General features: G+C 38.9%; 1 protein-coding gene across 4 annotated transcripts in view; it reads right to left on the bottom strand.

Annotated features, from left to right (window-relative positions):
- Fz2 (frizzled 2) overlaps positions 1–25,775 on the bottom strand; it is a 102,133-nt gene that overhangs the window by 65,866 nt on the left and 10,492 nt on the right. For 2 of the 4 annotated variants that reach the window (XM_070304812.1, XM_070304814.1), the window contains exon 1: positions 10,523–10,893. The exons of the other annotated variants lie outside the window; for them this stretch is intronic. The gene's annotated coding sequence lies outside the window, so the exon portion shown is untranslated. Of the gene's footprint in view, positions 1–10,522; positions 10,894–25,775 lie in introns of those variants that run through there. 4 annotated transcript variants of the gene reach the window in all.

The following is a 25,775-nucleotide window of genomic DNA, read 5'->3' as shown; positions in this document are numbered from 1 at the left end:
GGTTTTGATTTTGCACTCATAGCTTGCGATCCACTTGCGAGTGATTTGCATTGCTGTTAGTACACCGGAGTCCACGAAAAACATGAATCTTTTGACATTCCGTTATATCTTAAAGATATTTCTAAACAAAGAGATGCGTTCCATACTGTCAAATTTTATTATCGTCTTTACATTATAGAGAGAATTAGAATAAATATTAAAATATTAAATCTTTTTAGATCGTTTAAAATACTTCCACAATTTTTGACAACGAGTTTAAAAATGCGTAATGCGCGACAAAGCAAATTGTGTTTCCACAGCACTCGTTAGTTAGCTGCTGAACGTCATGAAATAATCCTCTTACGCAAGAACGCCGATTAAATTCACATATAAAACAAAATATAACGAAGTAGTTATTCTGTTATCTTATTGATTTTGAATTGCTTCGATTAGTGCGCCCACGAAATATTTAAAATAATTCACGCCAACATAAAATATATACATATATCATATTTTCTTATACACTGCAGAAAATTTTTTTTTCCTCATACACTTTATCTTACTCTCGTATTACTTATGGTATAATCGCAACGTTGTCTTGTATAATCCTGATGCGTTATATATTCTTATCGTAAGCGCATTACAACATAATCCTATGAATCCGTCTCATTATGCTACCACGTCTCCCAATTTATTCCTTATTCGATGATTACGGTAAAGTTACATTTACAAGCGAGCGAAGCGATCAGGTCGTCGTAAACGGCTTTACCTTCTGACGAATCGAAAAGCGATGTAACCGCGATCGATTCGTTACAGCGAGCGACCACGCCACGCCGCCATGAATTCCGACCAAGTTCCCAGGGTCCGACCCTAGGCCCTATGTCGCATTAATGCATCGAAACGTAGTTACAGTTTCGTAACTCTATTTTGAGGGACGCGCACGAGTAACGCGCATCCCGGATTTTCGTAATATTCCGTGACGCGCAGATAACCGCGAGAGTCGGCTGGCCAACACGGTGATGATGACGATGATAATGATGATGCTGATGATGGGGAGCATCGACGTTCGTCCGTGTTGGCGTCGACGTGGAATCAAATGTGAAGTACGTCCTCTGGTCGCTTCGCATCCACGGCAAAATGACGATTCTCATCCTCCTTTTCACTTTATATCGTAAAATCTCTCGCTTAATTACGTCTGTCGCGAATTGGTGTCGATTTTCATAATTCATACTTCAGGAGAAATTTACCGGATATGTATTCTTTTTTCATACATGATACATCTCGTTCGCGAATAAATACGATGAATTGTGATAGGTTAATGGCTCAATTTGAAAGACAATGTGATCTCTAATCGATCTCATTAGTGAGAAATTGGAGTGACACGAGATAACAGAGAAGCATAATATCGACCATCCATAGTCCGTTTGCCGTATTAACGCGACGCAATCGGAAGAACCTGTTATGATTTATTAACGGACAGAGTATTTCGCTTAGACATTATGTGGGGAGGGGGGTGAGGCGATACGACTACGCCGGACGATTACGACCGGCTGTTACATTCCCATCAGATCGCTTCATTGTTTGTTCGCGCATGCCCGGCACGTATTTTTTCCTCTTGATTAATTTCCACTAGAAAATTAATCACCTCGAGGAAGGGTTTGTTGTCCGTTTGTCATTCGTACATTGGCGGCGGTCGCACACGCGGTCCTGCAGATTTCGCCTAGCCGGTTGACGCGTACGCATAGAGAGAGAGAGAGAGAGAGAGAGAGAGAGAGAGAGAGACGCCATAGACGAGCATACGCGCGGATAAGAGAGGCTGAGCAGAAGGTTGGTTGAGGGGGGCGCGCGTACGAACCCCACGAAATATTGATTGACATCCGGGTGACAGATTTCACTGGCCACACACCCCTTTAATCTTCAACCGGCAACGCGTATACCGAGCCAAACCCGCTCGAGCACTACCACTACCTACCTCTTCCTTCCCGCACTCTTTGTCATGCTGATTTGTTGCCAACCGCGCAGAGGTGCTCAATCGCGTGCCCGCCTTGTCGAAGAGATCGATCCCGCTTGATAATATATCAGGTTCGCACGGTAAACGCTTTATCCAACACATTCGATTAATACATGTCGTCGGTGTTGCATTATCCGCTTCTTATTACGCCCTTCTCGTCCGATGTTTTGCCACATTTCGCAAACGAGCTTACGGGGAATCGCGAGAGATTATTACGAATTTTTAGTGTCGAATTGTGATCTTCCAACGATCGGCCTCCGATGAGACCGGGAACACCGGATACGTACGGATCTCGACGACGCGCACAAGTTGTTTGTCAGGCACTTGGCGGACATCCAATAACGTATAGTTAGCGCGTCGGGTATAATTACGATTAATGCCGGCCGAGAATTATCATTTCCGACTAAACGCTTTGATAAACAAATTCCGAGGAGAGCCGCATAGTGAACCGAACACCGGTGAATCTCGCGTTCCTCACCGTTCGTCGTCGTCGCTCGTTATCGCGTAGAATTTCTATTTAACATCGCGTTAGACAGGTGTAACGCTGACCATACGTGCATGATAACGTGCATTACGCGAAGGGGCTGTATACCGTTATCGATATCCGGAACGCGCCACCTGCAACCGATATGATTGACATATTGATGGAAAAAATCCAAGACGTACGATTAACCTTTCAGCTGCCACGATCTTTCTGATTATACGATATTTCCTTCCTCCTGCATTACCCGGCGCCAACTGACATTAAAGAAGATGTCAATAGCACGCCTGTTCTTTAAAAGTCATCATAGGATTTATAACGCACACGATGATATATCAATTTCTTGCTGTATAATGTCTCCACCATAAGTCAATTTGGCTGACTCTCTAAGAAAATCGAGGAAATATTAAATAAATTTCTAATCAACTCCTTTTCAAATATTAAACACATTTTTTATGTGCGAAGAATAGAATTGTAGAAAAAATCTTTTATTCTCGTCCAAAATATTCTGTGTTCTATAACCGCTTCGATATATATATATATATATATATATATATATATATATATAAACGATTTTAATCTAGAAAATGTAGATACTTATATATATTAATCCGTCGCGAGAGGAATTGCTCATGGTGTATCGTGGAAAGAAAGGGGGCCGCGGTTGTTGGACAAACTTCGAAGTGGCAAACAAAGAGCAATGCGACAAAGATAAACGATAGTTGACAAAGATGACGAAGGCGATGCGATTCTTGTTGGCGCGGGACGCTGATTGCTCGAACGGAGGAGCCAATTGAAGATGTGACAACGACTCGACGCTTCTGAATCATGTCACATGTCAAATGAGCGACTCGGAAACTGTCAACCGACCCAATTACGTCTTCATATGAATAGCCGACCAACCGAAATACCGTCCCACGCGCAACGATGCTCAATAAAGTCGACAGATTCGGCATAACCGACGAAATTAGCCCGCTATACTAGTCGCATAAACATGCACCTTCACACGTTCGTTCTTTCCGAGAGACATATCTTAATTCTATTGCCGTGATCATTGTAAAAAGGTGAGGTCGATCTTATTTCATTTGAAATTTAATTCAAATTTTAAATCTCAGGAGAAAAAGGTTATTGAACATTCGATGGTTATTTAACTTTTTTTTTTTTTCTTTCAATCAAAAGGATTTTGCATATAGATTTTGCGCGCGAATCATGAAGAAATATTTCTAAATTTCATATAAAACTGTTAAAAAGATTTACATTCTAACATTAATAGATTTTGAACAGAATATATTTGATATTAATTGCTATGGCCGAAAAATATATTACTTTTACGTATAACGCACGAAATTTTTTTATCTTTCATATTAATAACGTAAGTTGAAAAACTCAATCATTATGTCGTCTACGTGCGAAGAAGTCTCGCTCGTAATTATTTCATTAAATTTTGGCGATGTGTTAACTAGCAAGGGTTGCGAGCGAGTGTAAGCCGCGCTAACCCCCTTGCGTGCATATTGCAAATATTGGTCCATTATGAGATCACAATGCTCTCTCACCTCGAATATACCATAGCGTGTACGTAGCATAGCGTTAACCTCAAAAGAGCTCCTCGTAGAGCGATGATTGAAACAAATCGTCTTGCACGCGCCATCGATGCAATATTATGTAGGGCGCGATAGAATGAATTGATGATACCGATCAAATTAAAGCGAAATATAAGAGCGATGACGTGATGAAAAATTGAAACAAATTGGCGGTCTGGAAAACGGACTTTTTCTCGAAAACATTGCGTCATTAGCTTTATTAAAGTAATCGCTATTAATAAAAAATTTATTACTTTCGTGAGAATTCAATTGCAATTTATATGTTTGATGCAATGATATTCGTTAAAGTCCTTCAAAATTTCACCGTTCTTAGCAATACTTTTTTAAGTAAAATATAAAATGAATGATAAATAGAAAATATATATTATATGTTTATTTTTTAGTTATTTCTTTGTTTTCATATAGTATGTTAAAGTCACATGGATATATGCGAAATAGAAGACGAAAATTTTTTTTAAATTTAACAAAATTATAGACGTTATCAATAACATGCAACAATCAATGAAATAATTTGTGAAAATTTCTTCAATTTTTTTATATTTATCTTGCGTAATCAAGTAACTGTTGTATATATATCGAAATAAAATATAATCAGAAGGTAACGGATATATATATATATATATATATATCGTGACGTTATACTTAATGTACGGACAGATGAGATTCATATTAAACACGTAGGTGGGCTTGCTATATCCCACGCGAGCAGTTCCTAAATTCATTATCGGAGAGCGAATGAAGCATAATTGAGACGTATGTGTAAAACGCACATGTGCGTCCTCCGCCCACCACGTGATAAACGCCCTCGTGTCTCCTGCTGTCAACGTACTAAAACTGCAACTCCTCCTCGCTTCATACAATCGTGAATCAAAGATGTAATTAACGGTTACACTGTTGACGTAAAATGATCGGTTAAGCGTTTTCATCTTTAAAGGCTGTTATCGATTGTTGTACGACATGTGCTACCAGACTCTTCTGGTAGACATTTTCTGGTTAGAATTTCAGATATCCTTCTTCGATCGTGAAGAATAAATATATATCGTAACTTACAATTACATGATTGATATCTGTAATGTTTTATTTACAGTAGATCACAAACGAAGATTTTTAACAAGTACTTTTATTGATTATCTGATTTAGGTAGTTGTAGTGATAGTCTCTCCCAGAGAAAGATCCTAAATTCCGAGGAATTTATTTCCGATATCGTGCGATATTCCTGAATATCCTGTACAGCATTTCAATTACGGCGCTAACCACACGTGCAAAATTATCGGTGTTCGCGAACAGTAGGCGGCAATGCGGCGAAGGCAGAGCGCGTGATATCGCCCCCCCGGGGGGCGGATTTGAGTACGCGCAGCGCAAATATTGCCTCGAGATTACAGGAGCGTATGGTCGGTACGTACGTAATACCCGCGATCTTTTCTAAAGTGTCGGCCCCGAGAAACCGAAGTGTGAACGGTCATTGTCCTTGTGACGATTTGAAGAATGCGTTTTCGACATTGTAGTTCATAGAAAACGAGACGTTGTATTGATTCAAGTTTTGAATTATTAGCTGTAGCTCGATAAATATTCATAAGGATTTAAGCGAAAGAAGATGCGAAGGAAGCATACACATCTGGACGACGATAGTTTTTGATCTAGTTTAAAATACCAGGTATATAAATATGAAACCGGAATTTTTGTATAGAAAATACACGTTTATTGTATGAAAATGATAGAAAATATTTTATTCCAAGTATTGCCCAATGCTAGCTATCCATTTTTCCCATCTCTCTGACAATTTGTCGATGCCACGCCAAAAAAACTGTTGCTCCTTTGAGGCAAACCAGTCATCGAGCCATTTTCGTACATTTTCGTAAGAAGTGAAGCGCTGCTCGGCAAGTGCGTGTCCCATCGATGCGAATAAGTAGTAATCGGATGGAGCCAAGTCTGGTGAGTAAGCCGCATGCGAAAGTATTTCCCAACTAAACGCCTCAATCGTTTCCTTGACCGGTTTTGCTGTGTGCGATGGTGCATTTATCATGAAGCAAAATCACTTTGCGTTGCCTTTTTTCATATTCTCGTCGTTTTTCACGCAAAGCTTGATTCAAATCGAGTTGTTGTTGCGTTTGAGCGTCATCCTCATCCAACAATGTTTGCAATTCGCTGTCTTCAAACTTTTTCGGTGGTCTTCCACGTTCTTCGTGTCTCACGTCAAAATCGCCACTTTTGAATTTTTTAAACCACTCAAAGTACTGTGATTTACCAAGAGCATGCTCACCGTAAGCTTCGACAAGCATTCGATGCGATTCTGCAGCAGTTTTCTTCAAATGGTAACGGAAAATCAATGTTGTCCGCAAATCGTAGTTTCCAGGCACAAAATTCGACATGTTCAACGCTATTAAAAACTATGCTGTTGTACGAAACTTGTATTGTTGCGAGTTGAAAATCTTTATCAGATGTCAAAACAAGAAAATGGCGCCAATGACGCGGTTTGACGGTAACTACATTGACAGCTAGGGCCATTTATGGGCAAATTCCGGTTTCATATTTATATACCTGGTAAATAATCGATTATCTATAAAAATTGAAATCGCATCAATTCGAAATAGCATGGAAATTCCGATATCCGAAATATTCTGGCTAGAAAAAGAAATGCTCGTTTCGAAATAGAAATTTACCCCAGTATTATTGATTTCCGCCCATTGTGTCGCGTGATCGAGAAAATTGTGGCGACGCCGGGCAAGGAGGCGAAGCGCCGGAGGGGTCGGAAATCGGTGATGCGATTATCCGTCGCTGAGTAATGCACGACAAGCCCGATGTGATACAGTAACGTTATTATCCTTCTTGCCGCGCGGCAGAGAAGCCGACTAGATATTCATCGCTCGTCGTGCGCGACAAGTGGGTACGTAACGTACGGCGTAACCGTTTGTGGTCGCGCTTCGATTTCTTTTGCATTTGCATCTTTAAAAAAAAAAAAAAAACCGTTGCGGCGCCCGCGGTGATTGCCAACAGCCTCGTGAATGTATGCGGAACGATAACGCGTCGTTGTTAGCGAGCAAAGGGCGATTAAAACGTCCTTTTCGGGCGAATACGCGTGAAATTGATTACACGAAACTTATCATAGAATTTATTCGATGCACCAAAGCGATAGCTGGTAACATATCAAAATTATGTGACGCTGCACTAGTTATTAATCCACGATAGTATTGGAATGGGCAAAATATACTACGAGTTGCAGCGAGTTGTTAATGATCGAGTGTAATGTATGTAAATGAGCGTGTAGAGAAGCGTCCATAATGCAAGCGGTAAACGATGATAGAGGAGAGCGAGATGAGGCACGAGAATGCGACGGGCGAGAGTACGGCGATTAAGGTAAAATAGCTCGTTGCAGAGGAGTCGAATACAAGCGGGTAGCGATGGGTATAGAATTGAGAGAAGGAACACCCGGTATCTCGTCAGACGAGAGAGGAAAAGAGAGAGAGAGAGGGGGGGAGAGAGAACGAAGAGAGGCACGCGTTGTCCCGTGGGATCAGCTTGAGCATTGTCGAGAGGGTTTGCTTGCTTGCTTCGTCGCCCGTCGCTGGAGGCCGCTACCATTTGCCATCATCCTCCCTCGCCTCGGTTACACTCACCCTTCCTGCACCCTTCGCCGCCTCGTCCCTCTCGTAGAAGGAGAAGCAAAGCTGGCGAAGGGACGAAGGGGATTGCGGGATAGGGTGGGTAGGTAGGTAGGTAGCTCGGGACTGTCACTCGGTGATGGATGATTCTACCCCAACGCGATCAATTCGCCTGCTCCACGCGCACATGCCTCGAGGGTGAAGCTTACCCTCGTACGCCTTGTACGCCGCTCGCTGCTCGTCGAGGAATCGCGATGCTTCCTCTCCATCTAGCGAGAAGGTGCATTCCTCTCTTTGCGAGTGCCCGAATTGGCAGGAAGGAATCGTGCGCTCCTTCAAGAAATCGATGGGAGCCGCGGAGTCGCCGAGACAATATGAGAGAAATATTCCTACATTCTTGTTTTCTAGATAGAAATCGAATAGAAAAGCCAACCCACAAGCACGAAAGAAAGAGACGCGCTTGTTTATAAAGATGAAATTTAATAATTATCGCTGCATAAAAGTTGAAACATTTCTCTTCGTAATTATTTTTATTTTATTTTTAATGGAATTAAGTATACGCTTTTGTGCGTCTGTGCACATTTTAAATAATTTATAATTCGCGATAAAATTCTATCGCAAATGTATATAGTAAGCTGAATATATAATTAAAAAAACGCAAATTTTATCATCATAAATTATAAATAAGAAAGGCTTTGAGAGAATTTTATTTATTAATATTTAAAATTTGAAAGAATATCAACGCGAAAAATATTGTATTTCCAACAAAACATATTTAATAAAACCGCTTTGTATTTATTAATATATCTATTAGTACAGTTGAAGGATATACCATTGAGAGATTACCGGGACAATTATAACGTACATGCAGTAATAATTAAGAAATACATTCACATACACGTATAATCAAATTACACAACCGGCACGGCGCACACTGTTAAGATTAAGACCACTTTTTATCTATACCGTAGCGTCGTTTAAGAGCAAGCCGCTTATCGTGCGGACGGCGACAAAATTTGTAGACAAGCTACTAAAAACGTTAACGACCCCGCCACCGAGCTTCTCTGCGCCTCCCCGAAGAAGAGAGACTGAGAGAGAGTTAGCTTTTCGTTACTTCTTACTCTCCGTTCCGGTTCTCGCGCACGCTCTATCTCCCGCTTTCATCTAATTTGCATAGTAATTTTAATCAACGTTACCGCAAACTACAATATATGTGCGTAGCTACGTGCGCCGCATAGATTACACACACACAGATGGACAGGTTGGTACATATCGCACAATCCGGTAAAGTCCGTCCAGCTCTCTCGCCCAGAGTTCACCAGCCTGTAATTACTTTCCTCTAACGGTGCGGTACGGCACGTCAATTCAAATTGCTCTCGAATTACCTAACACCGAGAACATGCTTCTCGGGTATGTAGGTACGAGAGATGGATGTGCTAAAAGAGTGGATAAATGAGCGATGATGCAGTTTCTCGGCTGCTGCGATCGGCTGGGGAAGAGAGGTAATGCGGAAAAAGAAAGAGAGAGAGGGAGGTCTTCTCTGGACGAGGATTACTCGCTGCGTTTGCTCCAATGCATCGTCTGTTCGTTGATAACGCGCGCCCGAGTCGACGCCGCCGTCCCTAAAGGGCTAAAACGATTCTTTGGATTACGGTGAAAGATAACGGCGCTTATCGCCGGATGGAAGAAGGAGGGAAAGAAGTGCCGTGAAAAAGAAAAAAATTATATCGTCGGCCAACATCGCTTACAATTACGTTAACAGCCTCACGTATTTGTAACGGTACTCGCTGAGAAAAATCGTCGCGTGTAGCGATTGAATATAGCGAGAAATCTGTTATTAACGATGAACGTTAAATCGCATCGGTTGGAAAGACAATTAAAATGCAAATGAAATCTATACACAGTGGCAGTTTGTAAAAAGATCTTTGTAAAAGATTTGTGAAAAATTTCAACGAATACCAGTTAATGAATAAACGGGTCAGACTTACAAATGCCAATTCGAGAATTGATATAAATTCGTATCTTTAATTAAATATGTATTTTTCATTTTTTTTTTAATATAAATTTATTAGAAAAAAATTTATTTTAACCTACAGATTTATTATAAACGGATATTTTGATTATGAACGCGGATATAATTTCCAAACAGAAAATTTATATGATGAAAACGAGATTATAATGCGAGTGAATAATGATTGATCCGATTATATTTGATATATTATTTATCATACGCATATACACAAACAATATAGATTAATTAAAAATGTTATGTATTAAATTCGTATTGTTAACATGAATATTTCGACGATATAATGTAAAAAGGCGTACAATTTTCCTGTTATGATAAAAAAAAAAGAAAAAAAAACTTAAGATTGAAGAAACGCGCTTGTACTAATAACAAAATTTCTCACAACCGGTAAAAGATACAACATAATCCGCTAAACAAACACAAATTCCGAGGACTGAATATTTATATATTGCCAACCTTTCTGTATTATGGAGTGAAAAGAAATTCTTCTACCGCTAACTGACGCTAATACACGACAACTAAAAAAATGTGTTGTCAAACAGTTGCGTGTACGAAACATCATACAAAACACGGGTTTACTTCAAGATTTGAGAGCTGCCGATCAATAATGATCAACTATGTATTCTCATTTTTCTACTCTTATAATTCCGGTGAATTAACTTTTTGACACATCACAGATCCGTAAAAAAAAGGCATTCGGCCAATTATCAAGAATATACGAAAAGATTATTATCGGATTCTCTGCCATCAATAACGAGATTATCAGTGTTCAATCGTGATCCTCTATCTCGCAGATATTTATTTTTCGATACATCTACTCACCGCGGAAAATAAACGCGTTACGATCCTGTTCGGGATACACGTCGGCTTCCGATATCACCCGACGACGAAGATATATTCTCGATCGCGTGTTGCCTTTGTGATTCCGGTGCTTCTTCGAAAAACTGTCTTCTCGGTCACACTCGCGCACAATCGCGGCGCACAATCGGAGCAACGCGGGGGACAAGTGGCGCGAAGGTCACACCTCGGCGATTCTAATCGAGCGGCCGGTCGACGTTTGCTCGACGCGTAGATGGCAAAGCGAGGGTTAACGGCTTAACCTTGAAAAGGAAACCTGGTGACGATCGTATACGCGAGGCTGGCTGTTTTGGGTGGCGCGTTTAGCGCAGCGGGAGAAGCGCGGACGCGACACACCGGTGACTCCCCGTGAGTATCGCGCGAAGCAGAGAAATCGATAGAATGGTTCTGGCACATGCGTGCATCACGGTTTCTCCTTCCCTCCCTCCCCCCACCCCCCACCCCCCACCCCTCACTTATCCCCTTGCTAGGGGAGAAACGTACGAGGACGACGACGGATGGCGGAGGAGGCGAGGGGGCGGCGGGGGTTGCGAGCAGGAAGCGGAAGAAGAGGAAGACGCGGGCGGTAGGGTTGTAGACGTCGCCGGCGCCAAAGTAATGGGAATTTCTTTCTCGCGCGTTTGCTGTTCTGTGTGTATCTCTTCTTTCCTCCTCCTTCTCCTCTATTCGTCGGCGAGCTTTTTTTCCGGAACGGGAGGGCTTCGCCCTCTCTCGTACCTCCGTTCGACTCTTTACGATGATCGCGAAGCGTACATCCCTTGAAGGTGTATTACAATCGTTCGCGCAAAGAGCGCATCGTGTTAGAGATATTTCTTTTAAAGAACTTTGCGAGAGAGTATCTACACTTGGGAGTGATTTGCGGGAGTGTATACACTCTAAAATATCATAGTAGAATAATATTGTTAATACTGAAATAATGTTTCAACGTTTCGTATATTTATTCTGAAAGTATGCAAAGTTATCATTATACTAAAGAGAGATCTGTCCTCTTATACTTATCAAATAAAAGAATTCTAATTATATACATACGTATTATTTTATTTTATTTTATTTTTCATTTATCGATATATATATATATATATATATATATATATATATATATATATATATATATGGCATGAGCCCTTTTTGTATAAAATCTTTTTATAAAAGTCAAAAAACGAACATTTTTATAAAAACATATGTAAGCCTTTTAAACCAGCTGGATTTATAAAGAGCCTTTGACATATATGTATATATCACAATATATCCTTCACATTTATGTTCAATTTTTTCTGTTTTTTTTTTTATATTTTATTTTCTATTTTTAACATTTTTAACATTATTTTTAATTTAATGTATATATCTTGTGACCTAAATAATAAAAATAAATATCAGTATAAACGTATATATATAATATGTATATAATGTGTACAAAATATCAATAAATGTGTATATCTTGTATAATATATACAAGACAAAGAAATTGGGATTTGCGAGAATATGTTAATAAAGTATAAATTTCCACTTTGATAAAATTAAGAAAAGTATGACTATCTCTTTTCTCTCCTCGGATTTTACGTTGTATCGTACGTAGAGAGGCGTGATCCAAGTTGAGATGAAATTTGTTTCAGCTTGTTCCACTTCGCTCGAGGGTTAGTGCGACGAAATATTGCGTCGTCGGTAACGCGCGAGGCGACGTGAGAGAAACGGTAAAGTATCAACGGTACGGCGAAAAAGAGCAAACTAAAGCGTAGAACAAACTATGCGTAAGACAATCACGGATAAACGTGGCTGGATAAAGTCCAAGGAATTTATCGTTCGGAAAGTATAGCCGGCGGCGGGCCACGCTTACCGGTAAATTTCTGCGGTCGTAAATTTTAGCGCGCGTACATCGGCAAATTTTCATAGGAGAGAAAAATCCGCGGAGATTCATTCGCGGCGTTCCTTACAAGTATGAGTGTTTTTGCGGAGGAAAGATAAATTTCTCGCGTCCAGACGCAAAATAGTTCGCGGTTTTAAACTTGACCGCTGGAATAGGCTCAAGATTTATTCGCGCGGCTTCAGTAAAATGCGACAACGCGCCGTCTCAAGTATGATAGAAACTTGTGAATGTTCATTGTTTTATAAATAGCTACAAATTTTCGCTACAAATAAAAATAGAGAGAGATCTATTATTTAAGCTAAGAGCATGTATCGCACATTAAGTGTATTAAAATTGCATTTTAATGACAATTAAATGTCAGTTTACATGTTAAGACTTAATAAAAGGAATTTTAATCAAATTTTTTTTTTTTTTCGTACAACTACGCTATTGTTAAACTGCTATTGTAAAATTTCTTCCATTAACAGAAATTATTTGCAGACTTGTAAGATAAATATCGCGTAAGAGGCATTGGGATTGTATCAGGTCAAAAATAAATAACTTAAAAACTAAAAAATAAATAATTTAAAAACCCTGTTCTAATCATAAGAATTCGGAGACTCAATCAATGCGGTTAAAGCGAGTAACCGCGTAATAAAAATGAGATTGATATCGATGAATTACGGACAGACGGAGCAAAGTAATAAATAACGGATAAAGTTCTTTGGCGATCAAATAGATTCAGATTGCTTTGGAAGGAATTGTAAAATGCACCGAGCTACGTCAGAGTGGAAACGTTGGAAAACGAAAAGGAGAAGCGGTAAAAGTCGAGAGACGGAGGAGAGATCTGGAGAAACTGCTGGAACGTAGCCAAGCTGCATTTTCAAATGGGCACCAATGCTTGGCTACTGTAGACTCGTGCCAGAAAGAATTAAGCAGCATCCTTTAAACCGCGAATGATGATCGCGTATCGTGGTAAGTTTCGTCTAATGGGATGGCTCGCTCTCGGCGAGCAAGTCCAATGATTGTAGTAGAGCTGCATTGTGTATTTGAAAATAATTCACATTGTAAGCATTTGTATAGCGGCAATATCTCGCTCAAGATATATGATTCGATGAATAGATACAATTCATACACAATTCATACAATTCGACGATGCGCCTTGCCCTCTCTCATTTAGATGCTTATCGGAGAAACGCCAGTTTCTCGGGAAAGAGAACGCCGCGGGGGAAAAATGAACGCGCCGAAAGAAAGAGATCTCGACGTGGGATGCAGGTTTCACGGTGTCATGGCAACACCCGTCGAGGACGTCTTTGGCTCCCCGTTACACTGCCAACGGGGGCTGGCTAGGAAAGAAAAGGAGAGAATGCGCCGCGACGATGAAGAAGATGGGGCGGCTCCTTCAAAAGGAGAATCGGCCACTCGATCGAGTTCCCATCCGGCGTGATGCTTGCGCCTTTCGCCGTCTTATCGGGCGGACGGTAACGTGTGCCGAGCATATTGGAAAAGCGATAAGAAAAGACGGCCAGGAATTATATACGTTGCTCGAACATTCACCACCGCATCTCGCGCGATATTCCGTGAAAAGATCTTACCGCGGCAGTTATTAGCTATGTATTGATTTTTTTATTGTCGAACGTAAACTCGCTTAAAGATATGTTATTTTTTTCTGACAAAATTTCAATGATAGAAATTTTCCTTTCGTCGCATTAGTTATTAAAGTCTGTCTTGACTAAACTATACTTTTTCAATGGAAAATTTTATTTCGAAGAGCCAAGCTATGACAAACTAATTCTAAAGCAAGCGGTACAAAGTTCAGACTTTAATAAATAAAAAATGTAATTATTTTCTCTTTTAGCTCTGCAATATTTTCTATCATATCTTCCAGACATAAAGTTGAGGAGGCTAGTTTCGTTATCTAGAGAAACATCAATGCCAATCATATATGTATGAACGCGTTGTGACATATATCTCCTACGTACGGTAAAATAAGATTATATTGTATATGAATAGAAATATAATTTTACGCAATAAAGATTTTAAAATGATTTAATGAGATCCGTTGAAAATATCTCTTTCCATTTCAAATTAAATTTCAAAGATACATTTTCGCAAGATTGAGAAAAAAGAGAGAAAATATTTCAATTTTCTTCGTAGTAAATCAAAATGGATTAATAACAAACGTATTGTATTCTCGTTTCCGGAGGAGAATATCCAGTGGAACAATATTGTTACAATATCCGCACCAATGTATTGCACTTTCATCGAACCGTTCTTTTTTTTATTTTTTTTTATTTAATCCATCAATTGAAAGCCGCGCGCGTATCGCTGCCGCGTGCAATCTGTCATATTTCGCCTCATGCACTCGGACGAATTTAGGATGTGTGCGAGAGGGACCGAACGTGCGATTTGAGTCTGACAAATCTGAATTGTAAATTTGGATGCAATTAAAAGTGTATCACCGGCAGCAACGGCAGTCCTGTCGCGCGCGCGGATGGCTGGGGTTTGAATCCGCAATTAAGGCGAAACATTATATAACGATCGCCGTAGGAGAAGGTTCGAGGGTAATTTCGCTAGGTCGAATTCTCGCTAGACGAGTTTTTCCTTCATCTCGAAAAAATTAGCGTCCGTCCGGAGGTCGCGATACGATCAATAATTATAAGCTCTCTATGCGGCTGTCAAAATTAATTATCTAGTCCCGATGAAAAAAATAATTAATTATTAGTATTATCGTTAAATTGATTACTGGCAAAGAAAATGCATTTAATCATATAAACCTTTAATAATAAAGGTTGTTCACGCACAATGATCGTTTGGCAAAACATATTTTTAAAAAATATATGTATATACATATCGATATATCACACTGATAAAGCAGTTTTTCCTCTCTTTACACATTTTGATAAATCTGTTATATTTTCTTCTATTTTTGCATCGTATATTAGCCTATTTTTATTTTATCACTCGATTGCGTTTCGCAAAGTGCGTTTCTTGCGCTTCAAAACTGGAAGAATGTCCTCGCTAGATACCTAAATTTAAGCCGGTGTAAATGTGGATCGTATGAAGTGACCTATCGAAGTGGCAAATTTCATTAAAGTGGAAAATTGCAGGTAAGCGAACGCGTCGATGTAGGTCGTTCATTGTGCTAATCGCTGATAGGAATTAGAGCATGTGATAAGGTATCGCGCATTCTAATTTTGTCGCGTTACTAATATTTGTAACAAATTTAAATTAAATAATAATAATAATGTAAATTTCTAACAAAATTACTGATAAAACTTGCACTGGCTTAGCGTTATTTCTCTTACCAAGCAACGAGAAGCTAATGTATTGATTGCACAGATAACAGGTTTAATCGAGCTTCTCGTTTACCTTCAACATATGCCCGAAGCGTGTAAACATTCTATCACCTCGCAAGTCATAATATACTGTTGAGCATGGAACGTTATCATAAAACTTGATAATAATACATAACGACAAATGATTTGATTCACTCCCTCCATCAAAGTTTCACAAATGACAATTATTGTAATTTAATTTTATTAGCAATTAGACCGAAATATTGTGGAATTAATAGTATGAGCATTTATAAAATTTTTATGGACTTTAAATGATATAATCATTTATTTCAATTTTTTCGCACAAATTTTATTATTAATTTATTATAAGCATTTATATTTAAAAAAAATTTTTTTCTTTTTTGCATAAATTTTAGATTATAGATTACAGATAGTATTATTTATAATACTTGTCACACACAATTGTTTTTCATATAATTGAATTATTCTGTCATTTGTGGAAAAATCCTTCGTATCGTATGAATGTTGATAGAAACGAAAAGTCACATATGTAAAGTAACTATTTGTTGTTCTTTCTCGAACATTATACGGCAAGTGACATAGTGTATTATGCATCGAACAACGTGTTCAAGTCTAGAAGTGATGATCTCTAGACGATGTTCGAGACAGTTTTATGGCGATGTCGAGAAATAATCCACGTTTCGGGATCGTCTTCTCAAGCCTGTTTGTTATTCCAGCCCTATCACAGCGACAGAGCTACGAAGAAAGAAACGCGAGATCTGTCCTCGTAGTATGATTTTAGATCGTGGAAATGGCTCGTTAAATCGTCAACTCCGAGATCTGGGTATTTTTTACAGCTTATTTCGGGTTTCTTAAAAATCTTCAACGATAATTTCGGATAGAATTTGAATATAATGTAATACATAGCCTATTTTCTTACACAAATATATAATACGAATTTCGAATGTGTATTCAAAATGTGTTTTTATATAAATAATAAAATTATATTATAAAAGAATAAATAAGTCGAGAAATTGATAAGGCTATAAATTGAAAATTACAACTTTGAATTTTAAATTAAAACGATTGATGAAAGAAATGATAAATTAAAGACACAAAAAATATATTATATATATACAATATTTTTGTCGGAACTTCTTTTTGCATTATTAAAAAGATTCTTTTCAAAGAAGAAAAGATCACTTGCTCTAAGAAAACGTGCATTTGCGAATCAATATTTTATATTTAAAAAACTTTGAATGACATTAAAGCGAAAACTTTGAAAGAATCTATTTAAAAAATATGAAATATTATCCCTAATGAGAATGAAATCAAAAAAGATTTTTACGCGATGGAAAAACAAAACTTCGGACATAAATGAAAAAGGATGATGCGAAGAAAGAGAAGAAAAGAAAGAAGAAGAAATAGAAATCAGCATTGACTTTGCTACGTCTTCTTATAAGACCAAAGCCACAACTGAATGTATTGTATTAACGAAGTCGCGCGCTTTGACACATAGGAACGACTGTGTAATTTTTAATTACTGGAAAGAACCGCGGCCTTATTCGTCTCGATCTTTTTTCTCAGTCTCGTATTCATGGATACCGAGTGCTCGTGTTACGTATGTAAATACTTTGCGTATGCGTATGTGCAATCTCGGGTGTACATGCGTGCGATTTCTTGCGAAATGTGCCTTTTTATATCCTACCGCTTGTTTGCGCATAATAAAATACGTTGAACATTTAAAAGTAAAATGCACTTTTCGTAATAAATCGATCATTTTGGTTTAATTCAATTTAATTTTAATTTAATTCAATTTGAATTCAATGTAAATATTATTTATATTAGCCTATTATGTATGTGAGACTATATCTTATACCTCATATAAAGATTAATACTGTAATTATTTATCGAGAGATATAAATTGTGGATTAACGTTAAGGTCATTTTGTGAAATCACATCCATTAAAAATTGATATTTATTTATATTGAAAGAAATCAATCATGCAAAGATATTAGTAGAAAAAATATAATTAAGATGCAGAATCAATGATGGCACATCGACTCTTGCCACGCTTTCTTCTTACCGCCATATTTTTCGTTTTCCGCATGTTCTTTCTTTCTTTTTTGCTCGTTGCGTGTGAGATCGCGAAGCGAAATTTATTACAAAAATGCAATCGCGTTCTATCGTTAGGAAATAGTATTGCTATTTCTGATATACGTATATTCATTATATTGAACTGCAGTTAAGATCTCGTCGAGTATTTTTACATTGCTCTTGCTTCTTTCGTTTTAAACGTATTGTTTCGGAAAAATGTAAATAATTATTAAATTAACTTAATATATTGGCATTCAAAATTAACAATCATAAAGTATGATTTCTATTATATTCATTAAGAATTAAAATAAAATCATAGATTTGGTAAATTATTTCTGTAAATAAAATGCATAGCGCGAGATTTAAGTTTTAAATTCCGTATCGATAATTTTATGACATAAATCTTTATGAGGCGACAGATCTCGTTCACTTTGTAACTTGCACTTTTTGTTATCGACGTGTTCTCGTCTTGAAAGTTCAGGACTAGCAACAGTCGAGAAGGGAGAATCCTCGCAAGGCAGTCGAGGATTCTCCCTTCTTTAAAGGATTAAAGGATACGTGTGCTTTGACGTTCTCGTTTCTCTATCGCACTACTTTCTTTCTCAGCATATTATGATAGAAGCAATGCTTTACCAAATAGGTATTTCTTTTCTACCATGCGATCGTTCCCTCTTCATCTCGCTTTTCCTTACATTTTCTCATTCACACTCTCGTTTTACCACCTCACTTTCCTCCTCTTTCTCGCGCTTCCTTTTTGCCGCATTTCTTCCCTCCGTACATAATCCACGAAGCTTCATTTATTTTCCTTTGAGGTTGTTTTCCTCGAATCGCCCTTGTGCAGTTCGCATGAGCGTTAAATATCATCCGTGTGAAATGGGATGCGCCGCTGCAGCCTTTTCGAGAACCTCGTGTACGCTGCAATATCGCATGACTTTGTCCCGCGTGCGCGGACCGCTTGACAGATGAAAAATTGAAGATTTGAGATGAAAGGAAATCGGAGAAAGTCGAGCCGAAAAAATTATAGCGCTTAAGCCCCGGTTATTTATAAATTTCACAAACATTACACGCAGCATGATACAAATCGGTCTTAAAATATTTCCATCGAAAAATCTAAAAATCGATTTTTTCTATGAATATAAAATATTTTCTATACATTTAATATATACATATATATAAGATAAGATAATTGTTAATTATATTCAATTTTTTTGTGATTTATTTGCAAAATTATTAATATTAATATTAAAATCATTTTAATATTAATATTAAAATTATTAATATTATATTAATCTTATAACGTGGTTACAAAATGCTATTTAATATTATAAAAGAAACTCTTGTCACACATTACGCATTATCTTTACGCAGATAAGTCGCGGGCAGTGACGCGGTTATTTTTAATCCAATGAATGTAAATGAGACGCCGCTATTGTATATGCGTAGTCTTGGAATTACATCATGGAAATTTGAATCTCGATACATATAACAGAGTTCCCTTCCCGCTTCCCTGTGAATCTCGCGCGAACCGCCCCATGGGAGAGGGTGCTCGCCGTTGTACGCCAAAACGGTATGCCAAATCGAATGTGACGTTATAATGGAAGCGGCATTAGCGGTTTTACCCAGCAGCTTCGAAACGAGAATTACGATGGAAATGTCGCCGCCTCCTTGAAATCGCACTGAGATACCGTCTCCCTTCCTCTGCAAAAAAGACGCCGCGAGCTGAATACGCGATCAAACTATTGATCAAACGAATACCGAGGAATAAACTTGTATGCGTGCGATACAATAACGACGACAATAATTATACCGGAGGGTTGACACGTAACGAACGATTATTCATGAAACGATAAGAGCCAGTCTCTGAGATAAGTTAAAATTATGTTTCAAATCATTAATTATAAGAAAGAGCCAAGTATAATTATAATTATAATTTTAATGAGATAAAATGCAAAAAGTATTGTAAATCCAATTAGGAATTGAAATATCTCTCGATTTCTTAACTGATAGATACACACACACTTAAAAATGCTTAGATTCTAGCTGTATCAATTTATCTCTTAAATATAAAAAGATTTGAAAGAGAAGTAATTATTACGTAACTAACTGCTATAACTGCTATACATACAGCATTGCTAAATTCTTGCGCGTACGGAAACAAATAATACGTTACACAGCAGGTGATCCTTGGCAAACCCTTAACACGACGAGCACTCGGAGTAAAGAGCGAATCACCGCTTTGCTACCACTGGCGGAGCCCACGATTGTCCGCATATTTGACAAGAGCTACGGGAGCCATATAAAGGTCAAAACGAAGTAACGATTTTGTCGTTACAAAGCGTTGGCGCGCGCGCGCGCGAATTTCCGACATTTCTTCGGACCCCTTGCGAGTAATTGGTCGCCGCGGGGGGGCTGAAGTCGCTCTCTTCGTTATCGTCTCGTACGTTTCGGTAGTTGCATGCGTACGAACCGGAACAACCACCGGCAGCCCGCAATTTCGAAACTGCTTCTCGAGATCGGAGCAGAACTGTACATATACGTCCGTTCCGCCGTGATGTCACGAGCAACGTGAATCGCCCTCAAACGGAGAATGATCGGAGGGTAATCTGGTGTGCGTGCCTGCGAGCAATCGCGAATCAAAGAAAATAATCGGATTAACTCGAGGGTGGAATAGCGCAAACGATTTAATCCACCAACCTCGGATGGAATTTACGTTGCTCTCGCCATTCGATTGCCAGCGCAAATTCGTTTGTTTGAAAATCGACGCGTGTTCATTCAAGATATGAAATGTATTGATAACAAAACAAAAGAAAGCAATTTCTTTATAAAATTGAATTGTGTTATCGTTGGAACAATTATTTTAAAATTGAAAGGCCGAAAGACGCAAGTAACTATATCTCTTACCAGCTAGACATTTCTTTTAGACGCAATATAATTTTTTTTACACGCATTACAATTCCATATACGTCACGATAAATTCTTTTATAAAACGTGTAGTTCTCGAATGTCTAGTGATTATACGACACCTCTGTATAAGAATAAAAAGTGCGTCACGGAATTCAATAAGATGCGCGCGCTTTAGTAAAAAATGCAGTTATAAAGATCCTTCATCGCGGACGAGCGTAATCCGCTTTGCCGCGAGCTCAGAGATATCTCCTGAAAGTCTCGTGGAGATTTGGCGGTCGTCCTAGCGATAAACCAACTATACGAACCCAGCACTCACCACATCTGCATCGCAGTCCGGGCTCACGGTCGCCTTCTTTTTCCTTTTTTCTCGCTCCTATCTCTAATTCCAGCATCGATATCTCCTTTCGCTGGAGTACGACGTCAGTGTCAGTCATGAAAGTGACAACCACCGGGAATCGGGAAGAAAAAAAGCTTAGCTTCGACCCGCGCGCGGGTCTCCCATTGTGGAGAAACGTCGGTTCCCTCTCGGTGCGGGTCCCCACTCCATTGACGATTCGAACAGAGGCGAAGTGTCGACGGTGTGGGCCGGGGGTGCCCCGCCGATTCGAATCTCGTACTCGACGCAGACTCCATTCATAGTCGTACATAATGGCCGCGGTAGAATGCATCGAGAGGTACGGGGGAGGGAGAGGAGATAGAGATAGAACCCAGGCGTCAAACGCGATCGTCATGACAGACGTGGATTCGCGTGTGAGCGCTTGTGTCCTGTGGGACACAGAACGTGCTCTACTCTCCATGAGCTCTATGAGAGCCGAGAGCTCTGACGCTCTAGAACCAAGTCCAGAGCGAGGGGTGCCGGCGATGCCCGTCGCGTTGACGGGTAAGCGGAAATATACGTCGATATCCCTCCTCTATTCCCCCTCGCCTCTTTCTCTCTCTCTCTTTCTCTCGCCGAACTCTCCATTAGCGGTCACAATAGAGCGTCGCCGAATATTATATGCGCGAAACGCCTCGTCCGTTTTCGAGATACACTCAGCTGTCGAGCCAGCGGCGGCCGCGTTTATTTTGCATACTGGACTATTGTTCGTATGTCACGGACGAGTCTCTCTCATATCGCGTAACACACGTAATTTTCGCGCGTGCATACGAAATTTAGTCAATTGCGTCGCCATTCCGCCGAACACCTCACGTGAAATTAAAAGATGATTGTAACGTATTTTTCTGAACAGATATTCGATCTTTGTCATCTATGGTATTTTTTTTTTTTGTTTTGTAAAGTTACGATCTTCGCGCGCTTTTTTTAACACCAAACAAATATCTGATATCGTATATAAATTGAATTCTTATATTCGCTATATATGTATAGACGTAATTTTAATTGAAAGTCATAAACGCAGGTGATGCGTCATCATTCGCGAAGCGCGCGAGAGTTGAGACCAGTTTCCAGTTTGATTAATCGTTGATACGAAATTCGTGCCGTGATACGCTCTCGTGTATTCCGACGTGTATTTCGTCAGAGAACCGGAGATTCTCGTATCCACGAGGGGTGCGCCGCTCGGTCCGAGCGCGTCCCGCAAACGGCACAAAGTGGACGTTCTTGAAAATATAATGATGCGAGCCGTGCGTGAATGTAAGTGATGTAGCTGGAAAGCATGTCGAGCATTGTCCGGCGTATTACGCATTCCCTGTATGTCTTCCGTCTTTAGAAAAAAAATCCAGCGCACACGTTCTCGGCAGGTGTATACACGCTGGCGGAAAGCTGTCGCTTCGTCGCATATCTTTCTTCCGGGATGCAAGTTTTGTGTTTACGTCGAAATAATAACCATGAGAGAGAAAGAGAGAGAGAGGGAGAAAAAAAAGAGGATGCTGCGGTACCGGATGTAAGACGAATAAAACGCACGGATGGAGGGCTTGCGAATTAATTTTGAAATTGGTATGTCATTGGCATTATTATTGCCGGCAATCTTTGTAGAATATAAAATATATATAAAATAATTATTTTGAAAATAATAGATAAGATTGTCATACAATTTTTAAATGTACGACACGTAATATAGGATGTATAGTAGACAAAAAAAGACTGTATAAATAGGAATGACAAAACTTCTAAATACAAATGGTTTTCAAACTTAATTTCATAAAGATTTTATCACCTTTTTTTTTTACGAACGCCATTAATTCTTTACGTTCTTGTGTCAACATTTTCTCGGCATTCTACGCAACGTAGATAAAGGCGGAAGATTAAGCGTGATTTACGCTAACCGATGTCCGTGCACCTGTCGTTTACGCAGAGAATGTATCGAAGCCCGCGTTCATCGTCCCCGGCATTCCCGCAGTCGTAGCGAATACGCTGAAAACGAGGTGTTCCGGACTATAGAAAATTATTCGAGATTCGCGGCGCTGGTTCGGTCGGGGTCGGTCCCATGGCAATAACGACCGTCGCTTGGTATTACTGAAGAATCGCGAGAGACATTGGCGCATTATTCCCCGGTTGCGCACGCTCCACGGATTCGCGGGACTTCCGGAACAAAGCCACGTATCGAGGGTGGGTGGTAAAGCTAGTTCGCGCTCGCGGGGATGGCGGAAAGCCATGTAGTTTGCGAGAAAAGCTTTCTTTTTGCTGGGGTCAATTTGCACGAAGAAGGCGACGGCGAGGTCGAGGGGCGGCTCGCCGTCGCCCGCTTTCTTCGGATCTTCGTTCTGTCGCTTTGTTTTCTTCCTTTTACGTTAAAGCTCGGCCACGTCGGTTGCTTATCCTCTTGCTGAGCTACACCCCGATACCGACTCCGCCTACGGGAATAAAAGCGCCCCGTTGCGAATGGTTGCGATAATTGAGTGTCTACCCCGCTCTATGGTAATTAATCGTTTGCCAAGAGTACTCGCGGCTTCTTGATTTACTCAGTGTTTCAATTTATTTCGTTTCGATCACTAGGATTTCTCTACTTTTGCCTTGTTCTTAAGATTCTTTCGCCAAGTCACAATGTACTTTAAATTATTTTCATCGCGGCTACACGAACTGTGTCTCAGCAATATTACCCTTTCCTTAGCAAAATAACAAAGTTTCTAATGAATTTCCTTTACCTCAATTACTAGTAATTGCTTAACATCGAGAGTTATAAAGGCTCTTGGTGAATTAAATTTAAGAGTATAATAAGTATAAATTTAAGAGTAAAATAAATGTATACGCGAAGCTTCATTACTTAGTTTCGAATTGATCTTAGTAAAAGTTTAATAGAAGTCTTAATATGAGGTTTAATTATTAAGATAATAAAAGTTTAATAGAAGTTTTAGTATGAGGTTTAATTACTAAGATAGTTGAAAATTAATTAAATATGTCGCGGTAAATCATCAATCCCCGCCAAATTTTCCCGTTCCATGTTTCCTTTCGGTTAATATTTCAGTTCAGTTTCACGCCAGTTATTGACCCTTATAGTTCATATTAGTCTTTAAATCGAACAGATTTACTATTGGAATTCCCGTGAGAGTAACTCGTCCTGTGTCATCTACGTCCCCGATAAGCAAAACGAAATTTGGCGTAATTTCGAAGAATGGCTGCGCGCCATGGTATTTGCGCTGGTCGACTGTGAAATTTCAATTACACGTGTACCCGGTCCGATTCGATTATCGAGGCCGGCTTGATTACCGATTCGATTGTTACGTCGAATTCGCCGAGGAATTCGTTTCTATTTGCGCTAACATGCAAGCAGTACCGAATCTATTATGCAAAATGGTTCTCCGTGTCTGTTAGATCTCTTTTTTTCCCCGGTTCTGGGAAAATTCTATACAAGACTGCGTCTCTCTCTCTCGTTTTTATATCTCTTTTTACCTTGTCTGTTATCGTGCCTCGTGCAATTCTCGTCGTCACAGTAAGTTATAATGCGGTAACTTTTGTTAGCGGCTAGGAAAATTTTGCAGAGATGCGAACAATTGCCATTGATCTTTGCCCCAGGAGGTCATTACGCGATAATTACATGTCAGCTGTGACTTTGTTTCGATAGAAAAAAAATTTAGGCTTTATCGGTACTGCGCATCGCAGTCTCGATGATTTGGCGAGCCTCATTTGTGCGATAATTGTATTGATAGAATTATTTGTGCGATAATTTCGTCGATCAAGAGACACGATAGTGCCAAGTAAACGCGAAGCTAAATAGAATAATCTTTGCAATGATCCTTGTGTACATAATAATTAATCTAATTGATCTTAAACTATGTTAAATATATAACAATTTATTTATTTATTATTTCAAATAATTAGACTATATATTTTTTGTAATAATATTATGTTAACATAAAAAAAAAAAAATTAAAAAAATTAATATATCTACAAAGAATATCATAATTGACAAATAACCGATATCATTTCAGTTGTTCAGACTGCATAGCGATAGTAAAATCAATTATTTCGCAAAATAATCCGTATATATATTTATTGCACGATTTAACTATGCGATCGATGATCAATGTTAGACATCTATGGAGGATCGTGAAAATTTTAAGGCTGTTTTACCGTCGATCGATGATTTCTTTCAATCTGACAAGACCGGTTTTCCATACCCTCAACCGACTTTGTATTTGTTGTACGTACTATACCTGACGATGCGACCGCTTCAATATCTGCCGAGTTGCAGAAGAAGAAAGCAACCTATTGAGAAAAGCGTGTGAGAAAATCAGGAAAGGAATAAACAGCTATGATATTACCAATTTTATTTTAAAAATTTGATCGACTCTCAGATTTTTAATTTATTATTTAGTCAATAATAAAAAATAATCTCTCTATTGTGTATCGCGCATGAATCCTTTTTACAAAATATAATATTCTGATAGAAATGTGTCGTAATGATTTTTTTTTAAATATATTTAAAGCCCATTTTATAGATGAGCTTAATTTACGACACAATTCGAGACAGAAATCTATTTATAATTTTATGTGCCTCATATTATCTATAATGTAGATATGTATTTTGTATAATACATATAGATGTGTTTTATTTGTTCAATGTTTCTGTATTATATATATATGACCGTATAAAACATATCGATAGAATTATATTTCCTAATTTTCTCGCAAATTGT

This window comes from Polyergus mexicanus, unplaced genomic scaffold (assembly GCF_030449975.1).
Source record: "Polyergus mexicanus isolate NDT 795.1 unplaced genomic scaffold, iyPolMexi1.0 SCAF_12, whole genome shotgun sequence".
NCBI classification, from domain to species: domain Eukaryota; kingdom Metazoa; phylum Arthropoda; class Insecta; order Hymenoptera; family Formicidae; genus Polyergus; species Polyergus mexicanus.
The sequence above is the reverse complement of the archived record's forward strand: the minus strand, read 5'-3'. Positions and strand labels throughout refer to the sequence as shown.